Source organism: Oncorhynchus gorbuscha, linkage group LG19 (genome assembly GCF_021184085.1).
Source record: "Oncorhynchus gorbuscha isolate QuinsamMale2020 ecotype Even-year linkage group LG19, OgorEven_v1.0, whole genome shotgun sequence".
Lineage (NCBI taxonomy): Eukaryota > Metazoa > Chordata > Actinopteri > Salmoniformes > Salmonidae > Oncorhynchus > Oncorhynchus gorbuscha.
In genome coordinates, this window is record NC_060191.1 from 16,776,805 (window position 1) to 16,798,058 (window position 21,254).

General features: G+C 44.8%; 1 pseudogene; it reads left to right on the plus strand.

Moving 5' to 3' along the window:
- The window catches only part of LOC124006020, a 49,870-nt pseudogene extending 28,829 nt beyond the window's left edge, over positions 1–21,041 (plus strand).
- Positions 21,042–21,254: the final 213 nt, after the last annotated feature.

Sequence of the window (21,254 nt, forward strand, 5' to 3'; positions counted from 1 at the left end):
ACTGCTCTAGAGTCGAATGGCTGTGATCTTTACACCACTCCAGCTGATGCTTTGGCATTGCTTATGGTGATATTAGGCTTGTGTTTGGCCATGGAAACCCATTTCATGAAGCTCCTGATGAACAGCTTTGTTCTGACGTTCCATTTCGTATACTTTATAAAAAATAAAAACAATTCCACTTTGACCTTTTGAGGTATTGTGATTGTGTGTAGGCCAGTGAGAGAACACATTTGGAGCAATTATTTTTGCCCAATTAACCATTTCTTTGTGGATTGTTATTAGTGTTTGGGGTTATTGTCTTGCTGGAAGATCAACTTGATGGCAAGTTCCGACATCCTGGCAGAGGCAACCAGGTTTTTTGTTAAAATGTCAAGGCACTGAGTAAAGTTAATTATGCAGTTGACCTTAGGACGAAGGGCCCCAGGACAAATGGAAGCAAAATAGCCCCATAACATCAAAGATCCACCATATTTAACAGTAGATATGGGGTGGCAGGTAGCCTAGTGGTATAGGGCATTAGGCCAGTAACAGAGAGGTTGCTGGTTTGAATCCCTGAGCTGACTAGGTGATGTGCCCTTGAGCAAGGCACTTAACCCCAATTGCTCCTGTAAGTCGCTGTGGACTGTGTTTGCTAAATTACTCAAATGTAAATGCAGCTACTTTTCTGCATATACTTCTGTATTTAAACACTAAATCCACAACTGGCATGCTTGTCCAAGGAGCTCTATTGTCATGTCATCTGACAAAAGCACCTGTCTCAATCCAAGTGCCAATGTCATTTAGCAAACTCCAAGCATTTTTCTATAATTTTAGAAAAGGCTCAGTGTTGTTATCCTCACAAAGTGAGCTATTGAATGGTATTGAAACCTGGTTTGTCAATAATTGACCCCTACCTTTTTGAGATTTTTTTTATTACTTGTTAAACAAAATATCTTTCTCTCAGCAATTGTATTAGTACAAAGTATTATAATTTCCCAAATTTTTGAATGTATTTGAATGATTTATTTTGTACAGGAATTTTTGCTCATCTTTATCAAGGGCGTAAATTATTTCGGACCCCACTGTATGTGCATAAATATGTCAGGTTAATGTCTTCTGCGGGGAAAGTGCAAAGGCCAAGCAGGCGGTGATGGCGGTAGCCACCAAGCTGGGTTTCAGTGCCCTGGACCGGGGCTTTCTCTCAGTGGCCCGGGAGCTGGAGGACTTCCCCCTGCAGCTGTTCCCCCAGTGGAGGCTCCCCCTGTACATCGCCATCGGCCTCAGTGCTGCCTTCTTCTTCTACCTGCTGATCAGAGACATCATCTATGCATACGTTACCCAGGGCGAAGACATCTCCTTCAGAATCATAGTCTCACTGGCTAACAAGGTACTGGCCCACAGACCCTCTGAGTGTTTGTGTTCTGTTTGTTTCTGTGTGTGTTACCAGCTGTTCAAGGTGTGTGTGTGTTCTCTCCAGGTGTATCCCATTGTGTCTCTGGTCATGCTGTCTCTGTTACCTGCCTGATGTCCTGGCTTCCTTCCTGCAGCTCTACAGAGGCACCAAGTACAGGTCAGACCTCTGTGGGTGTGTGTGTTTGCATGCATGTATGTTCACACGATGTTGCATATGTATTTATGTTGATTATAAGTGTTTATGTATGTTTAACATCATGCGCTTTCCTGATTGGCTGGATGCTGTGCAGGAAACAGCCTCAAATCTTCTGGCACTGGGGTTTGCCTTTCTGCATGTGCTCTATACACTTATCATACCCATACGGTCAGTGGAACACACACTAAAATGCACACGCATACACACACAGTGGCATGTATCTTTCTTTAGTTTTTAGTAAAGAAAGTATTAATTTTGTTCTCAAGTACTTTCTGATGTTCTGGGTCACTGAACACACGGTCTCTCTGGCAAGAACACCTACCTGGCTGTACAACACCCCTAATTAGCCTCGATCCCAAATACTACAAACCCCAATACGAAAAACAACATATAAACCCATGTCACACCCTGGCCTACCCAAACATATAACAAAAACACAAAATACAATGACCAAGGCGTGACAGAACCCCCCCCCCTAAGGTGCGGTCTCCCGGACGCACCTCAAGAGCATAGGGAGGGTCCGGGTGGGCGTCTGTCCATGGTGGCGGTTCTGGCTCGGGACGTGGACCCCACTCCATAAATGTCCTATTTCCTCCCCTTCGCGTCCTGGGATAATCCACCTTCTCCGCCGACCATGGCCTAATAGTCCTCACCCTGATCCCCACATAACTGAGGAGCAGCTCGGGACAGAGGGGCAGCTCAGGACAGAGGGGCAGCTCAGGACAGAGGGGCAGCTCAGGACAGAGGGAGCCCAGGACTGAGGAGAAGCCCGGGACTGAGGGGAAGCTCGGGACAGAGGGGCAGCTCGGGACAGAGGGGCAGCTCGGGACAGAGGGGCAGCCCGGGACAGAGGGGCAGCCCGGGACAGAGGGGCAGCCCGGGACAGAGGGGCAGCCCGGTACTGAGAGGAAGCCCGGTACTGAGAGGAAGCCCGGTACTGAGAGGAAGCCCGGTACTGAGAGGAAGCCCGGTACTGAGAGGAAGCCCAGTACTGAGAGGAAGCCCAGTACTGAAATGAAGCTCAGGCAGGTAGTAGGCTCCGGTAAATCCTGGTTGTCGGGCAGATCTAGAAGAGACTGGTTGTCGGGGAGATCTGGAAGAGACTGGTTGTCTGGCGGCGCTGGGCTGACTGGTGGCGCTGGGCAGACTGGGAGCACCGGCGGCGCTGGGCAGACTGGGAGCACTGGTGGCGCTGGGCAGACTGGAGACTCCGGCAGCGCAGGAGAGGAGAAAGGCTCTGGCTGTGCTAAACAGGCGGGAGACTCCAACAGCGCAGGAGAGGAGAAAAGTGCTGGCTGCGCTGAACAGGCGAGGCGCACTGGAGGCCTGGTGCGTGGTGCTGGAACTGGTGGTACTGGCGCGAGGACACGCACAGGAAGCCTGGTGCGGGGAGCTGCTACCGGAGGACTGGTGTGTAGAGGTGGCTCTGGATAGACCGGACCGTGCAGGCGCACTGGAGCTCTTGAGCACCGAGCCTGCCCAAGCTTACCTGGCTCGATGCCCACTCTAGCCCGGCCAATAGGAAGAGCTGGTATGTGCCGTACCGGGCTATGCTCCCGCACTGAAAACACCGTGCGCTCCATAGCATAACACGGTGCCTGCCCGGTCTCTCTAGCGCAACGGTGAGCACAGGGAGTTTGCGCAGGTCTCCTACCTGGCATAACTATTCTCCCTTCTAGCCTCCCCCCAATAATTTTTTGGGGCTGCTTTTCAGGTTTCCTTGCCAACCGTGTTCCCTCGTATCGTCGGCTCCTATCTCCGGCTGCCTCTGCTCTCCTTAGTGCCTCCACCTGTTCCCATGGGAGGCGATCTCTTCCGGCCAATATCTCCTCCCAAGTGTAACAACCTTTACCATCCAACACGTCTTCCCATGTCCATTCTCCGAATAATTCATCCTCCCTTTGCTGCTCCAGCTGTCGCTGCCTGTTTAAACCAGCGCCTCTCCGTTTTAGCCGGCGTGTCTTTTTCTTTGACTCGATTCGCCTGTAGCCCTCTTCGCACTGCTGAAGCGAATCCCAGGCGGGCGCCTGCACTCTCTCTGGGTCGGCCGCCCACCTGTCGATTTCTTCCCACGTCATATACTCCATGCCTTTACCTTCCATAACGTCCTCCTTTAGCTCCTGCCAGTTCACACGCTGCTCGGTCTGTGAGTGGTGGGTGTTTCTGTAACGACGTTCGTCTGTTGTAAGAAGAGTCAGACCGAAATGCAGAGTGTAGGTTACTCATGACTTTAATGAATGAAAACGGTACATGAAATAACTGAAATACGAAAACAACAAACGAAACGTGAAACTAATTACAGCCTATCTGGTGACTACAACACAGAGGTACAACCCACCAGGTACAACCCTAACTCTGTAAACAAGGGCACCCTCATAGACGTCATCCTGACCAACTGGCCCTCCAAATATACCTCTGCTGTCTTCAACCAGGATCTCAGCGATCACTGCCTTATCGCCTGTATCTGCCACGGAGCCGCAGTCAAACGACCACCCCTCATCACTGTCAAACGCTCCCTAAAACACTTCTGTGAGCAGGCCTTTCTAATCAACCTGGCCCGGGTATCCTGGAAGGACATTGACCTCATCCCGTCAGTTGAGGATGCATGGTCATTCTTTAAAAGTAACTTCCTCACCATTTTAGATAAGCATGCTCCTTTCAAAAAATGCAGAACCAAGAACAGATACAGCCCTTGGTTCACTCCAGACCTGACTGCCCTCGACCAGCACAAAAACATCCTGTGGCGGACTGCAATAGCATCGAATAGCCCCCGTGATATGCAACTGTTCAGGGAAGTCAGGAACCAATACACGCAGTCAGTCAGGAAAGCTAAGGCCAACTTCTTCAGGCAGAAGTTTGCATCCTGTAGCTCCAACTCCAAAAAGTTCTGGGACACTGTGAAGTCCATGGAGAACAAGAGCACCTCCTCCCAGCTGCCCACTGCACTGAGGCTAGGAAACACGGTCTCCACCGATAAATCCATGATTATCGAAAACTTCAATAAGCACTTCTCAACGGCTGGCCATGCCTTCCACCTGGCTAATCCAACCTCGGCCAACAGCTCCGCCCCCCCCGTAGCTCCTCACCCAAGCCTCTCCAGGTTCTCCTTTACCCAAATCCAGATAGCAGATGTTCTGAAAGAGCTGCAAAACCTGGACCCGTACAAATCAGCTGGGCTTGACAATCTGGACCCGCTATTTCTGAAACTATCTGCCGCCATTGTCGCAACCCCTATTACCAGCCTGTTCAACCTCTCTTTCATATCGTCTGAGATCCCCAAGGATTGGAAAGCTGCCGCAGTCATCCCCCTCTTCAAAGGGGGAGACACCCTGGACCCAAACTGTTACAGACCTATATCCATCCTGCCCTGCCTATCTAAGGTCTTCGAAAGCCAAGTCAACAAACAGGTCACTGACCATCTCGAATCCCACCGTACCTTCTCCGCTGTGCAATCTGGTTTCCGAGCCGGTCACGGGTGCACCTCAGCCACACTCAAGGTACTAAACGATATCATAACCGCCATCGATAAAAGACAGTACTGTGCAGCCGTCTTCATCGACCTCACCAAGGCTTTCGACTCTGTCAATCACCATATCACCATCTTATCGGCAGACTCAACAGCCTCGGTTTTTCGGATGACTGCCTTGCCTGGTTCACCAATTACTTTGCAGACAGAGTTCAGTGTGTCAAATCGGAGGGCATGCTGTCCGGTCCTCTGGCAGTCTCTATGGGGGTGCCACAGGGTTCAATTCTCGGGCCGACTCTTTTCTCTGTATATATCAATGATGTTGCTCTTGCTGCGGGCGATTCCCTGATCCACCTCTACGCAGACGACACCATTCTATATACTTTCGGCCCGTCATTGGACACTGTGCTATCTAACCTCCAAACGAGCTTCAATGCCATACAGCACTCCTTCCGTGGCCTCCAACTGCTCTTAAACGCGAGTAAAACCAAATGCATGCTTTTCAACCGATCGCTGCCTGCACCTGCATGCCCGACTAGCATCACCACCCTGGATGGTTCCGACCTTGAATATGTGGACATCTATAAGTACCTAGGTGTCTGGCTAGACTGCAAACTCTCCTTCCAGACTCACATCAAACATCTCCAATCGAAAATCAAATCAAGAGTCGGCTTTCTATTCCGCAACAAAGCCTCCTTCACTCACGCTGCCAAGCTTACCCTAGTAAAACTGACTATCCTACCGATCCTCGACTTCGGCGATGTCATCTACAAAATGGCTTCCAACACTCTACTCAGCAAACTGGATGCAGTCTATCACAGTGCCATCCGTTTTGTCACTAAAGCACCTTATACCACCCACCACTGCGACTTGTATGCTCTAGTTGGCTGGCCCTCACTACATATTCGTCGCCAGACCCACTGGCTCCAGGTCATCTACAAGTCCATGCTAGGTAAAGCTTATCTTAGTTCACTGGTCACGATGGCAACACCCATCCGTAGCACGCGCTCCAGCAGGTGTATCTCACTGATCATCCCTAAAGCCAACACCTCATTTGGCCGCCTTTCGTTCCAGTACTCTGCTGCCTGTGACTGGAACGAATTGCAAAAATCGCTGAAGTTGGAGACTTTTATCTCCCTCACCAACTTCAAACATCAACTATCCGAGCAGCTAACCGATCCCTGCAGCTGTACATAGTCTATAGGAAAATAGCCCACCCATTTTCACCTACCTCATTCCCATACTGTTTTTATACTGTTTTTATTTATTTACTTTTCTGCTCTTTTGCACACCAATATCTCTACCTGTACATGACCATCTGATCATTTATCACTCCAGTGTTAATCTGCAAAATTGTATTATTCGCCTACCTCCTCATGCCTTTTGCACACATTGTATATAGACTGCCCATTTTTTCCTACTGTGTTATTGACTTGTTAATTGTTTTATTCCATGTGTAATTCTGTGTTGTCTGTTCACACTGCTATGCTTTATCTTGGCCAGGTCGCAGTTGCAAATGAGAACTTGTTCTCAACTAGCCTACCTGGTTAAAGAAAGGTGAAATAAAATAATAAAATAAATAAAGAGACAGGTACAAACACCCACAAAATACAAAGCGAACTCAGGCTACCTAAATACGGTTCCCAATCAGAGACAACGATAAGCACCTGACTCCAATTGAGAATCGCCTCAGGCAGCCAAGCCTATACAACACCCCTAATTAGCCGCGATCCCAAATACTACAAACCCCAATACGAAAAACAACATATAAACCCATGTCACACCCTGGCCTACCCAAACATATAACAAAAACACAAAATACAATGACCAAGGCGTGACAAAATTAAACACTTTCAAAACATTGAATAGACAAAATTGTGTACAGATGTAGGACCTTAATTTGATCACTCTGTTGTTGCTGAGAATTTTCCTGTGCTGCAGGATTTACATAAATTCACACCAATACATGGTTACATTAAATAGATTCTCCTGAACTTTTACACTTCTTAGCCAGTAGTTCTGATAGTAGCAGTCATTAGCTAAAAGTGGTCCCCAAAAATGCGTAGTACGTTATATATGTGCACCATGTCATTGGTTTCTCTCTTTCTCTCTGCTGTGGGCACTGAGCCGTTGGGCCCGCCCTGCAACCTCATTCGATAACGCTGGGCATGCCTCTTGTTAGCTGTCACTCAAATGTGAGGAGCTGAAGCTCTTTGGCTAGAACTCAAATTGTTAGGAGGCTGGCCCATATGGGGGAAATGCAGGGAAAATGTTATGGCACAATTTTGTGGCTAATTGAGATAAGAAAGTAATTTCACTCATTGATTATGAATGTATGAACTACACATTGAGACATCCAGCCCAAAGCAGGAGGTTTAAAAAATACTTTCTTAGTCACCAAAGTTCTGTCTCAACAGCGTATGTCTTAACGGCGTTGCACTTTCATGTAGCCTAATTTTGGTCAGTTAATTGCCTAACCACCAATCAAGTAACATTACATTAGTGAAAAAGTGTGAACAGACAAAACATTCAAATCCTGTTGCTGCAGGATTATTTTGCAGTGACACAATACTGGTCATATCAAGATCATACAGCTGTACATTGGACACACACCTACAGTATATAGCAGGATTCCAGCACTGGTTTTGATTATTCCTCTCTCCCTGTCTCTCCCTGTCTCTCAGTGGACCACAGTGTTTGATACCACAATGGCCTGGCGTGCGACTCCTACTTGTCCCTGGGAATTCTAGGATTTAGCCTGTACGTCCTGTTAGGAATCACATCTCTTCCCTCCGTCAGTAACGTTCTCAGCTGGAGGGAGTTCAGCTTCATACAGGTGGGATCAGCAGGTCACACTGAATGCTTAGGCCAGACTCACCTGCTAGGCACAAATCTTCTGCCCATTTTTCCTTGCGATGGAGGGGAAAATTGATAGTTACGTAACGCAATATTATTTTGGACGATGTTATATTGATACTTTGACTCCAAGTATCAATTTGTTGCTAGATAGTTAGCTAGGTCTAGTCGGCTGTGCCCCTGGTATTTTTCATCCATTAGCTTGTACTCATATTATTTTTAAACAGTATGCCAATGTTTTCAGCACTTTTATTTCCATGACTGATAAAAACATTTTCTCATGCTCTCTTGTCTCTCTGCAGCAGACACATAGTGAACAACATCAAATCGCAATAAAATCTAAGTGTCGAATCATGATACACATAGAATCGTGAGAATTGCAATACGTATCGCATTGCACCTAAGTATCGTGATAATATTGTATCATGAGGTCCCTGGCAATTACTGTTCTGCCTGCGTCTATGGAATCCTGACCTGTTCACTGGACGTGGTACCTGTCCCAGACCTATTATTTGACCATGCTGGTCATTTATGGACATTTGAACATCTTGGCCATGTTCTGTTATAATCTCCACCCGGCACATCCAGAAGAGGACGAGCAATCCCTCATAGCCTGGTTCCTCTCTGGGTTTCTTTCTAGGGAGTTTTTCATAGCCAATGTGCTTCAACGGCAGGGTAGCCTAGTGGTTAGAGCGTCTGACTAGTAACCGGAAGGTTGCAAGTTCAAACCCCCGAGCTGACAAGGTACAAATCTGTCGTTCTGCCCCTGAACGGGCAGTTAATCCACTGTTCCCAGGCCGTCATTGAAAATGAGAATTTGTTCTTAACTGACTTGCCTGGTTAAATAAAGGTAAAAAAAATTAAACACCTGCATTGTTTGCTGTTTGGGGTTTAGGCTGGGTTTCTGTACAGCACTTTGAGATATCAGCTGATGTACGAAGGGCTATATAAATACATTTGATTTGAATTACCTGCCCTAATTTGTACACTTATCTCCTTCAGTGTTTCCCTTATTAACGTATTCATGTGGGGTGCAGAGCCAACATCCAGGCCAGAATGCAATAGTACTCCAGGAAAGTAATCTGATTTTCAGCAGACAAGCCAGAGGTTATGCACTGGGGATAATAAGCTGTGTTTCCATCGCTACAGGGAACACACACACTCATTCATAAATGCAACTGGGTCAGGAGAAACTCCGGCTCATTCTCTAATTCATTCATTCCCCACAAATTGGTGCAGTGATTTAAATGTTAAGTTATTCATCAGATATAATATAGGAATAATATATTAGAGCAGGCCAGGAGAATTCACCTTGCGATGCATGTGCAGGGGTGTCATCTGCCCCCAAAATTTGAGGGGACAAAATTACAGTGTCCGAGGATGGCTTGGTGATGGTCCGGACTGGTGGCCTGAAGTTGGAGAATTTGGCATTTTTCAAACATCTGAACAGATGTTTCCTGTAATCTAGAACCATAATCATTAGACTTAATTCTATGTCAAATATATGTTTATTTCCCAGTGTCGTGTCTTTGGCTATGCCGGATTAATTGCTATGACATGCTATTCTATAAAATAATTTATCCGTAATTAATATCAGCTGATTGAGCTAATCATGTAAATGTAATTAACTAGAGTCGGGCACCACAAAATAATATTTATAGAGCTGTTATCTTCCGAATAAACTCTTAAAGATTTAGTAATATTTTACATCTATAGCAGTCAACATTAATCGTCATCTTACTTCAGTCTCATAATCTGAAAGTTGTAAATTCTTGGTTATCGTCAAGAACCCTGGCTAACAAAATTGGGTTTATTTATTTACTAGATACCTAACTAATCACACATAATTACATATACAAAGAAGGAATTATACCTAGATAATTCTTTACGTCATAGGAAAATGTCCCTAGCGGTCGGAACAGATATGACAGCTTGTTACACAAAGGAAAAGGGGCGGGATTTGAGTGAAAGAGCGGGAGACTGGGGGAACAAAGGGAAGAAGCTGTGCTATCGTAAATACAGTATCTTATGCATTCCAAATTACCGCCCATTTGGAAAAGGAAAATGCAATAAATATTTACTCTGAGCTGCGCTTCAGTAGGTTGGTGGTAGATGGAAGACCGTGTTGCCAAACCTAGTCCTCCTACCTCATTGGAATAGATAGTTATGTTGTCGTCAAGAGTTTATATAGGAAGGAAGAGGAGGGTGTGTTTGAAAAGTTTTATAACCTCTGTCTCTTCATGTGGGTGGGCCACTGAGTGAGCAGCCCTAACTTATGAAAACTCACATCTCACATTTTTGAAGCTAAAATCACATTTCATCCCATCACAAATAATTTCATATTCAAACATTTAAATTGAACAACAATTCCATGTGAATCTGATGTATAGACTTTCCACTGTAGAGTTTGTCATCTTATCATTGATGAGAATGTCTCAGATAACAACCGAACTGACATCATATTCATTAAGTACCACTGCACATGTTCAATTGTTCGGATTACCAGGATATAGTTCATTTCCCCCCCACATACTGATGTTCCCAGAATCTATGTTAACCAAGGGTTTTTAAAATGTAACCTCAGTAGGTTAGAGAAGGAAAAAGGGGGGAAAGAGTATTTATGACTGTCATAAACCTATACCCCAGGCCAACGGCATGACACCAGCGTATCTAAGCATACCTCTATGTTTCTCTGCATCTCTGCTCAAATCTGGGTGAAACCTTGCCAGCAGGCGTGCCAGCTAAGATAGTTAGAAAAGCTAGCTACACTAACTTGATTGATAGCCTGAAAAAACTTATTGGTGTCTAGTTATGAGGTGAGACTGGGAACCTAACATTTCTAGGTGGCTAGTAGTATTACAAAGAAACAACATTATATACATTTTTTTTAAACAGAACAAATCTGAGGTGCGCATATTGGGCTGACGCCTCTGTCTGTGTGCGCGTGTGTGTCTGTTAAGGTAGGCCAGAGGTCTGTCTCTGTGAAGGTCAGTCCTTCATGATCATTCGTGATCATTGTTAAATTATACAACAATTTCCCCTTCGCTAAGCCACACCCCCTTCGCTACTTTTTCATCCTTGGGCAGCATTTTCCCGGGAAGCCCAATTTTCTGTTCAAACCACCTGTAACGGCTTTCTTCTGTGGACGAAGCAGAGAACCAAAGCGCAGTGTGGATAGTGTTCATCATGTTTAATAACGACGATAAACGTGAACACTACAAAATACAAAACAACAAATGTGAAAAAAACCTAAACAGTTCTGTCTGGCGTAGCCACATGAACAACCACCCACAAAACCCAACACAAAACAGGCTAATGAAAACAGGCTAATGACTAACACCTGCCTCTGATTGAGAACCATATCAGGCCAAACAGAATGCACACTCAGCTCACGTCCTGACCAACACTAAAACAAAGAAAACACAAAAGAACAATGGTCAGAACGTGACACCACCATTGGAGGCAACCGCTCAGGATGATCTTAAATTGTGTTTTAAAGTAACTGTCCAGTGGAAATATATTCTGTTAACTCTTAACTAGATAAGGTTATTAAGTAATCCTATTCCAATATTTGTGGCCAAAGCATAAATTGGAGAAAAAACACTATCACTTGCTATCCAACGGAGCACTGCGTTTGGTTGACTAATATTCTGAGGTGGGGTTTAGCGAAGGTTCAATTAAGGGAACTTTATCTGGCCAGCCTGTGTTTCCTATGTTTCTCCAGAATTCTCCTTGCACAGGTCCAATGCCTAGATGTATTAGCCCTTTCTGGGATAAACGTGAAGAGACTGTGCATAGGCTATCCTAAAACTACACTATATATTTAAGATAATTGTCAAAAGTTTGGGTGTGCTTGTGCGTGTGACAGGGGCATGCACAGACCCTGAGAAAAGACCCCCATAGAAAAGCATAGAGTAAATCAAATCAAATCAAATGTATTTATATAGCCCTTCGTACATCAGCTGATATCTCAAAGTGCTGTACAGAAACCCAGCCTAAAACCCCAAACAGCAAACAATGCAGGTGTAAAAGCACGGTGGCTAGGAAAAACTCCCTAGAAAGGCCAAAACCTAGGAAGAAACCTAGAGAGGAACCGGGCTATGTGGGGTGGCCAGTCCTCTTCTGGCTGTGCCGGGTAGAGATTATAACAGAACATGACCAAGATGTTCAAATGTTCATAAATGACCAGCATGGTCAAATAATAATAAGGCAGAACAGTTGAAACTGGAGCAGCAGCACAGTCAGGTGGACTGGGGACAGCAAGGAGCCATCATGTCAGGTAGTCTTGGGGCACGGTCCTAGGGCTCAGGTCCTCCGAGAGAGAGAAAGAAAGAGAGAATTAGAGAGAGCATATTTACATTTACATTTAAGTCATTTAGCAGACGCTCTTATCCAGAGCGACTTACAAATTGGTGCATTCACCTTATGACATCCAGTGGAACAGCCACTTTACAATAGTGCATCTACATATTTTAAGGGGGGGGTGAGAAGGATTACTTTATCCTATCCTAGGTATTCCTTAAAGAGGTGGGGTTTCAGGTGTCTCCGGAAGGTGGTGATTGATTCCGCTGTCCTGGCGTCGTGAGGGAGTTTGTTCCACCATTGGGGAGCCAGAGCAGCGAACAGTTTTGACTGGGCTGAGCGGGAACTGTACTTCCTCAGTGGTAGGGAGGTGAGCAGGCCAGAGGTGGATGAACGCAGTGCCCTTATTTGGGTGTAGGGCCTGATCAGAGCCTGGAGGTACTGAGGTGCCGTTCCCCTCACAGCTCCGTAGGCAAGCACCATGGTCTTGTAGCGGATGCGAGCTTCAACTGGAAGCCAGTGGAGAGAGTGGAGGAGCGGGGTGACGTGAGAGAACTTGGGAAGGTTGAACACCAGACGGGCTGCGGCGTTCTGGATGAGTTGTAGGGGTTTAATGGCACAGGCAGGGAGCCCAGCCAACAGCGAGTTGCAGTAATCCAGACGGGAGATGACAAGTGCCTGGATTAGGACCTGTGCCGCTTCCTGTGTGAGGCAGGGTCGTACTCTGCGGATGTTGTAGAGCATGAACCTACAGGAACGGGCCACCGCCTTGATGTTAGTTGAGAACGACAGGGTGTTGTCCAGGATCACGCCAAGGTTCTTAGCGCTCTGGGAGGAGGACACAATGGAGTTGTCATATGTGGGGTGGCCAGTCCTCTTCTGGCTGTGCCGGGTGGAGATTATAACAGAACGTGGCCAAGATGTTCAAATGTTCATAAATGACCAGCATGGTTGAATAATAGTAAGGCAGAACAGTTGAAACTGGAGCAGGAGCATGGCCAGACCTATATTTTATGCAAATCCCATTAATGCCACTGTAAGCAAGCTTATAGCCTACTACTCAAAGAGGGCAACGAGAGGTGAGCTATCAGCTAATCACAGTGAATGTAGAATGAGCTTGTTAGCTAGCTAGTTAGTTTGTTAGCTATTATGTTGAAACAATCTAACTAGATTTGACCTGTGATTGTTCTGCTGCTAACATCAGCCTCTCAAGCCTACTGTGGGCAGAGTGGTGGGGGCGATATTTTCAACAACAAAAAAGAGAAATTAGCTAGTTCGATGGGCAATTCATTTAAATGGCATTAGAGAAAATAGACAAATTCAAACAAAGTTTATTTTCTCATCGGATGGCAAAGGGCAGGTGCTCAAACTCCCTTAGACCTCTATCTGTGCACATGCCTGGCGTATATGTGTGTGTGGTTCATGTGTTTGTGTTCTTTTCTCCCCCACCAGTTCAAGCTGGGTCACCTGACTCTGCTGTTGTGTACGGCTCACACCTACCTGTATGGCTGGAACAAGTTTCTGAGTTACTCCACCTACAAGTGGTACACCCCACCGGGCTACATGCTGTGTCTGGTGATTCCCTCTGTGGTGCTGCTGCTCAAGCTGCTGCTCATCACCCCCTGTGTGGACCGAACCATCACCCGCATACGCCAGGGATGGGAGAGGGGGGCAGATCAGAGGAACCCAAAAGACAGCCAACCACTGATACTGTACAGGACTGACTGCAACCTCAGTGTGATGACAGCTTTGTCTTCAAGGCATGAACTCTTGTTTCTTTGCTATTATTCCCTCAAAGGTTGGCTAACATTCAATCATCATTTGTTTCTAGGATCAAAACCAACAATTTATGTTATGTTTTTTATTTCACCTTTATTTAACCAGGTAGACAAGTTGAGAACAAGTTCTCATTTACAATTACGACCTGGCCATGATAAAGCAAAGCAGTTCGACATATACAACAACACAGAGTTACACATGGAGAAAAACAAACATACAGTCAATAATACAGTAGAAAAATAAGTCTATATACGATGTGAGCAAATGAGGTGAGAAGGCCATGGTGGAGAAGTAAATACAATATAGCAAGTAAAACCCTGGAATGGTTGATTTGCAGTGGAAGAATGTGCGAAGTAGAAATAATCGGGTGCAAAAGAGCTAAATAAATACAGTAGGGGAAGAGGTAGTTTTTGGGATACATTATAGATGGGCTATGTATTGGTGCCGTAATCTGTGAGCTGCTCTGACAGCTGGTGCTTAACTCTAGTGAGGAGTTAAGTGTTTCCAGTTTCAGAGATTTTTGTAGTTTGTTCCAGTCATTGGCAGCAGAGAACTGGAAGGAGAGGGGGCCAAAGGAAGAATTGGTTTTGGGGGTTACCAGAGAGATATACCTGCTGGAGCGCGAGCTACAGGTGGGTGCTGCTACGGTGACCAGGAGCTGGAGCCAGTGGGTTTGGCGACGAGTATGAAGCGAGGGTCAGCCAACGAGAGCATACAGGTCGCAGTGGTGGGTAGTATATGGGGCTTTGGTGACAAAACGGATGGCGGATTGGTAGGATGGTGTTAGTGGAATTCTAAATTCCTATATGTTTTTTTATATTTTCTTACCTTTATTTTACTAGGCAAGTCAGTTAAGAACAAATTCTTATTTTCAATGACGGCCTAGGAACAGTGGGTTTAACTGCCTGTTCAGGGGCAGAACGACAGATTTGTACCTTGTCAGGGGATTAGAACTTGCTACCTTTCGGTTACGAGTCCAACGCTCTAACCACTAGGCTTCCCTGCCAAAACCAAATTCCCACTCTTTCTATTTCATTAATGAGTAGTAAGTTCATTAATTATGCATGAAGTAGATCGAGACCAGTCTTAAAAGCCAGGTAACAGCGTTTAATTCAAGAGAGTACTAACCAAAAATACAAAGAACCTTACATTTTAAAGAGAGAACGTAAAATGACATCATCAGTTTCTCACACTCTCTCCGATCCACACAATAGCGCAGTGTTTTCAGGTCTGGAGATTTCTTCTACTCCCCTCATAAACCAAACATTCCAATCTGTCTAAAAGATATCTTCTCCTCCACTAATGGAATATCAAGGACCATTCTTATCTGTCAGAAAAGATATATCATCCCTCTCCCTTAAACCTCCCGCAAGGTACAGACAATTAATTCGTTTTACTTACATTTTCAGTAACAGCTTAACCAAGAACCCATACATTTCATACCATAACATAATAGTATTAGAATAAATGGTTCTAATTTAAATGTATACATTATTAATAATTTCAACTATAATTTCCTCCAACAGCTGGTCAGTTTAACAGGGTATGTTTAGCAGCATGAGTTAAGGATGCTTTTGAAAATCTAGAATTGGCTTCCTATTAACTTTGGATTGGAGATGTTTGATATGCGTCTGGAAGGAGAGTTTACAGTATAACCAGACACCTAGGTATTTGTAGTTGTCCACATATTCTAAGTCAGAACCATCCAGAGTAGTGATGCTGGACGGGCGGGCAGGTGCAGGCAGCGATCGGGTTGAAGAGTATGCATTTGGTTTTACTTGTATTTAAGAGCAGTTGGAGGCCACGGAAGGAGAGTTGTATGGCATTGAAGCTCATCTGGAAGCTTGTTGACACAATGTCCAGGTGGATCAGAGACTCACCAGCAGCAAGATCGACATCATTGATGTATACAGAGAAGAGAGTCGCCCAAGAATTGAACCCTGTGGCACCCCCATAGAAGCTGCCAGAGGCCCGGACAACAGGCCCTCTGATTTGACACACGGAACTCTATCAGAGAAGTAGTTGGTGAACCAGGCGAGGCAATCATTTGAGAAACCAAGGCTATCCAGTCTGCCGATGACGATGTGGTGCTTGACAGAGTTAATTAAAAGCCTTGGCCAGGTCAATGAATATGGCTGCACAGTATTGTTTCTTATAGATGGCGGTTAAGATATCGTTTGGGACCTTGAGCGTGGCTGAGGTGCACCCATGACCAGCTCTGAAACCAGATTGCATAGCGGAGAAGGTGTGGTGGGATTCGAAATGGTCGGTAATCTGTTTGTTGACTTGGCTTTCGAAGACCTTAGAAAGGCAGGGTAGGATAGATATAGCTCTGTAAAAGTTTGGGTCAAGAGTGTCCCCCACTTTGAAGAGTGGGATGACCGCAACTGCTTTCCAATCTTTGGGAATCTCAGACGACACGAAAGAGAGGTTGAACAGGCTAGTAATAGGGGTTGCAACAATTTAAGAAGATCATTTTTTAGAAAGAAAGGGTCCAGATTGTCTCGCCCGGCTGATTTGTAGCTGATTTCCAGATTTTGCAGCTCTTTCAGAACATCAGCTGACTGGATTTGGGAGACGGAGAAAAGGGGAAGGCTTGGGCGAGTTCCTGTGGGGGGTACAGTGCTGTTGATCGGGGTAGGGGTAGCCAGGTGGAAAGCATGGCCAGCCGTAGAAAAATGCTTATTGAAATTCTCAATTATAGTGGATTTATCAGTGGTGACAGAGTTTCCTATCCTCAGTACAGTGGGCAGCTGGGAATCAAATCAAATCAAATTTTATTTGTCACATACACATGGTTAGCAGATGTTAATGCGAGTGTAGCGAAATGCTTGTGCTTCTAGTTCCGACAATGCAGTGATAACCAACAAGTAATCTAACTAACAATTCCAAAACTACTGTCTTATACACAGTGTAAGGGGATAAGGAATATGTACATAAGGATATATGAATGAGTGATGGTACAGAGCAGCATACAGTAGATGGTATCGAGTACAGTCTATACATATGAGATGAGTGTGTAGACAAAGTAAACAAAGTGGCATAGTTAAAACTTGTTAGGGAGTTTTATTCCTCTGCTGGTAGCGTGACTACAGCTCAAGCTCATTACCATAACGCACAATGCGCAAAAATATTCCTAAAAATATTTAACCTCCACACATTAACAAGTAAAATAGCTCAAATGAAAGATAAACAAGTTGTTTATCTAGCCAGCAAGTCAGATTTCTAAAATGTTTTACGGCGAAAACATAGCACATATTTATGTCAAACCACCACCGCAGACATAGCTCATTAGCATAGCCAAGTAGGAAAAAATATGCAATCAACAAACGCAGGATTAAAAGAAAAATCATTTCACTAACCTTTTGAAATCTTCATCAGATGACAGTAATATAACATGTTACACAGTACATTCATTTTTTTTCAATAATATGCTATATATATCCATAAATCTCTGTTTACAATGATGCATCGTTCAAAAAATGCTACTCAAATGTCCTGAGAAATGACGATAGCCCCGGCAGATAACGTCAGCTAAAAAGGAATACACATCATAAACTTTGACTAAATATGCATGTTTTACATATGTATAGGAAGATACACTTCTTCTAAATGCAAACGCTGTGTTACTTTTATTTATAACATTACATTTTGCATTCACTAGGCAAAAATAGGGAGTCGGCACTCCCACATTAGCATAATGACTCCTCTATCTTGGAGTCGACAGAAACCCAAAATTAATACATAAATATTCCCTTACCTTTGCTGTTCTTCCATCAGAAGACCTGTAAGGGATTATACTCACCAAATTAGCGTTCAGTTTTCAAGTCTGCGTCTTTCGGTTCTCAAAATAGCCTGATTTTGGTAAAAATGTAGTCAAAATTGAAGTGGTTGCGCACCAAAACTTCGAAAGTATATATAATATGTCGAGTAAACTTGTCAAACTATGTTCATAATTAAGCTTTAACATGTTATAAAGGTCTACAGCAATTGTGAGGACTAAGCGAAACACACACGTCTTTTAATCGATCCTGAGGGAAAGAGAGAAAATGTACAGAACGCCTTTCAGGGCACTGTTTTTTTGGCGTGACCGAGACCTTTCGGCACGCTCAACATCTCGTGAGCACGCGATTCACACACTGACAAGCCCCATAGAAGGCAGCCTTCACGCTGAACACGTAGAAACTGTTCCCAGAGCGGTAGCTTTTTGGGAAGTGCGTTAATGATGACGTCAAAGCAGAGGCAACTTTTTCCATTACAAGAGAGATTTTGGGAGAATGCATGCCCTGACACTTCTGCTTTACATAGAGACAAAATCTAAACGGATTTAGAATTGTTAGAGTGTTTTCTATTCGATAATATTTTTTTATATGCAAATATTAGCAACTTTTGAAAAAAATGTATCCTGTTTTATATGGGTACCCAAATCCTCCAGAAGGGGCAGTAAACCGTGGTATCCTGAACAGGTTAAAGTGGCTAGTGATACATGTATTACATAAGGATGCAGTCGATGATGTAGAGTACAGTATATACGTATGCATATACATTTACATTTACATTTAAGTCATATATGCATATGAGATGAATAATGTAGGGTAAGTAACATTATATAAGGTAGCATTGTTTAAAGTGGCTAGTGATATATTTACATCATTTCCCATCAATTCCCATTATTAAAGTGGCTGGAGTTGGGTCAGTGTCAATGACAGTGTGTTGGCAGCAGCCACTCAATGTTAGTGGTGGCTGTTTAACAGTCTGATGGCCTTGAGATAGAAGCTGTTTTTCAGTCTCTCGGTCCCAGCTTTGATGCACCTGTACTGACCTCGCCTTCTGGATGATAGCGGGGTGAACAGGCAGTGGTTCGGGTGGTTGATGTCCTTGATGATCTTTATGGCCTTCCTGTAACATCGGGTGGTGTAGGTGTCCTGGAGGGCAGGTAGTTTGCCCCCGGTGATGCGTTGTGCAGTCCTCACTACCCTCTGGAGAGCCTTACGGTTGAGGGCGGAGCAGTTGCCGTACCAGGCGGTGATACAGCCCGCCAGCATGCTCTCGATTGTGCATCTGTAGAAGTTTGTGAGTGCTTTTGGTGACAAGCCAAATTTCTTCAGCCTCCTGAGGTTGAATAGGCGCTGCTGCGCCTTCTTCACGACGCTGTCAGTGTGAGTGGACCAATTCAGTTTGTCTGTGATGTGTATGCCGAGGAACTTAAAACTAGCTACCCTCTCCACTACTGTTCCATCGATGTGGATAGGGGGGTGTTCCCTCTTCTGTTTCCTGAAGTCCACAATCATCTCTCATATCAGTGGCACTGTATTGTCCTCAAAGCGGGCAAAAAAGTTATTTAGTCTGTCTGGGAGCAAGACATCCTGGTCCGTGACGGTGCTGGTCTTCTTTTTGTAATCCGTGATTGACTGTAGACCCTGCCACATACCTCTTGTGTCTGAGCCGTTGAATTGAGATTCTACTTTGTCTCTATACTGACGCTTAGCTTGTTTGATTGCCTTGCGGAGGGAATAGTTACATATTCAGTCATTTCCAGTCACCTTGCCCTGATTAAAAGCAGTGGTTCGCGCTTTCAGTTTCACGCGAATGCTGCCATCAATCCACGGTTTCTGGTTTGGGAATGTTTTAATCGTTGCTATGGGAACGACATCTTCAACGCACGTTCTAATGAACTCGCACACCGAATCAGCGTATTCGTCAATGTTGTCGTCTGATGCAATACGGAACATATCCCAGTCCACGTGATGGAAGCAGTCTTGGAGTGTGGAATCAGATTGGTCAGAACAGCGTTGAACAGACCTCAGAGCGGGAGCTTCTTGTTTTAGTTTCTGTCTGTAGGCAGGGATCAACAAAATGGAGTCGTGGTCAGCTTTTCCGAAAGGAGGGCGGGGCAGGGCCTTATATGCATCGCGGAAGTTGGAATAGCAATGATCCAAGGTTTTTCCCGCCCTGGTTGCACAATCGATATGCTGATCAAATTTAGGGAGTCTTGTTTTCAGATTAGCCTTGTTAAAATCCCCAGCTACAATGAATGCAGCCTCCGGATATATGGATTCCAGTTTACAAAGAGTCAAATAAAGTTCGTTCAGAGCCATCGATGTGTCTGCTTGGGGGGGAATATATACGGCTGTGATTATAATTGAAGAGAATTCCCTTGGTAGATAATGCGGTCTACATTTGATTGTGAGGAATTCTAAATCAGGTGAACAGAAGGACTTGAGTTCCTGTATGTTGTTTTGGCCACACCACGTCACGTTAACCATAAAGCATACGCCCCCGCCCCTCTTCTTACCAGAAAGATGTTTGTTTCTGTCGGCGCGATGCGTGGAGAAACCCGCTGGCTGCACCGTCTCCGATAGATAGAGGTTGCTCTCTGGTGTTGTGATGAAAAAAAGGTGTGGTTGTATATTATTCTGCCACTGTGTCTTCATATTGTCTCGGACTTGTATATCACAGTCCCAAGGCAAATTAACTAACAGTTTATATAACAAACAATGGAATTATCACAACACAGGTTGTAATTTGGCTATGTTTTTACTGGCTTAGCTTCCCCAGTGATTTTTTTCCACACGCTGGTTTAATGTGACTAAGAAAACGTTGAAAAAACATTTTTGCATCTGAGCTCCTAGAGCGTGCGGCTCTCCTTTATTTTGTTAAGTGTTCCACTCCGCTAGCCAGCACCTTGCCTAAATAGGTATGCATTTCTTTCGCCTCCAGATTACTTTAAACTAAGCCCAGTCTAAATATTGGGTTCACTAATTCTACTGTGCTCTGACCCCACCTCAAGCATTTTGATTGTTCTTGCTTTCATGAAACCAGTGTTTCAAGACACTGTTCATGGTGATGTGACACAGTTCTTCTGGTATTTCACATTCTGTGCTTTTTGAAGATACAAGCTTATTGTTGCACACAATGGAATGTTGGCATCTTTGAACAAAAGCCATTAGAGGTAAGGTAGTATTACAACAAACCAAAGTGCATCTGCTGTTGTGTTATTGTCATGAACTGTGGACCTGTGCTTGTGTGAATCCAGAAAGACCACAGTGATCTGGCATCTCTCCAGGTCTGGTATTCCACTATTATCTAACCTCCCTGCTTCCCAGAAACCACTGGCCTCTCCTCAGAGACACTGAAGAGTGAGTGCCATGGGTTTCCTTCCCACACACACACACACACATGCAAAAACACACCGCTCTTCTTCCAAAATAGTTTCCGGCATGGGAGAGAGACTACTCCCTTCCCTCCTCCCTCCAGGAGCAT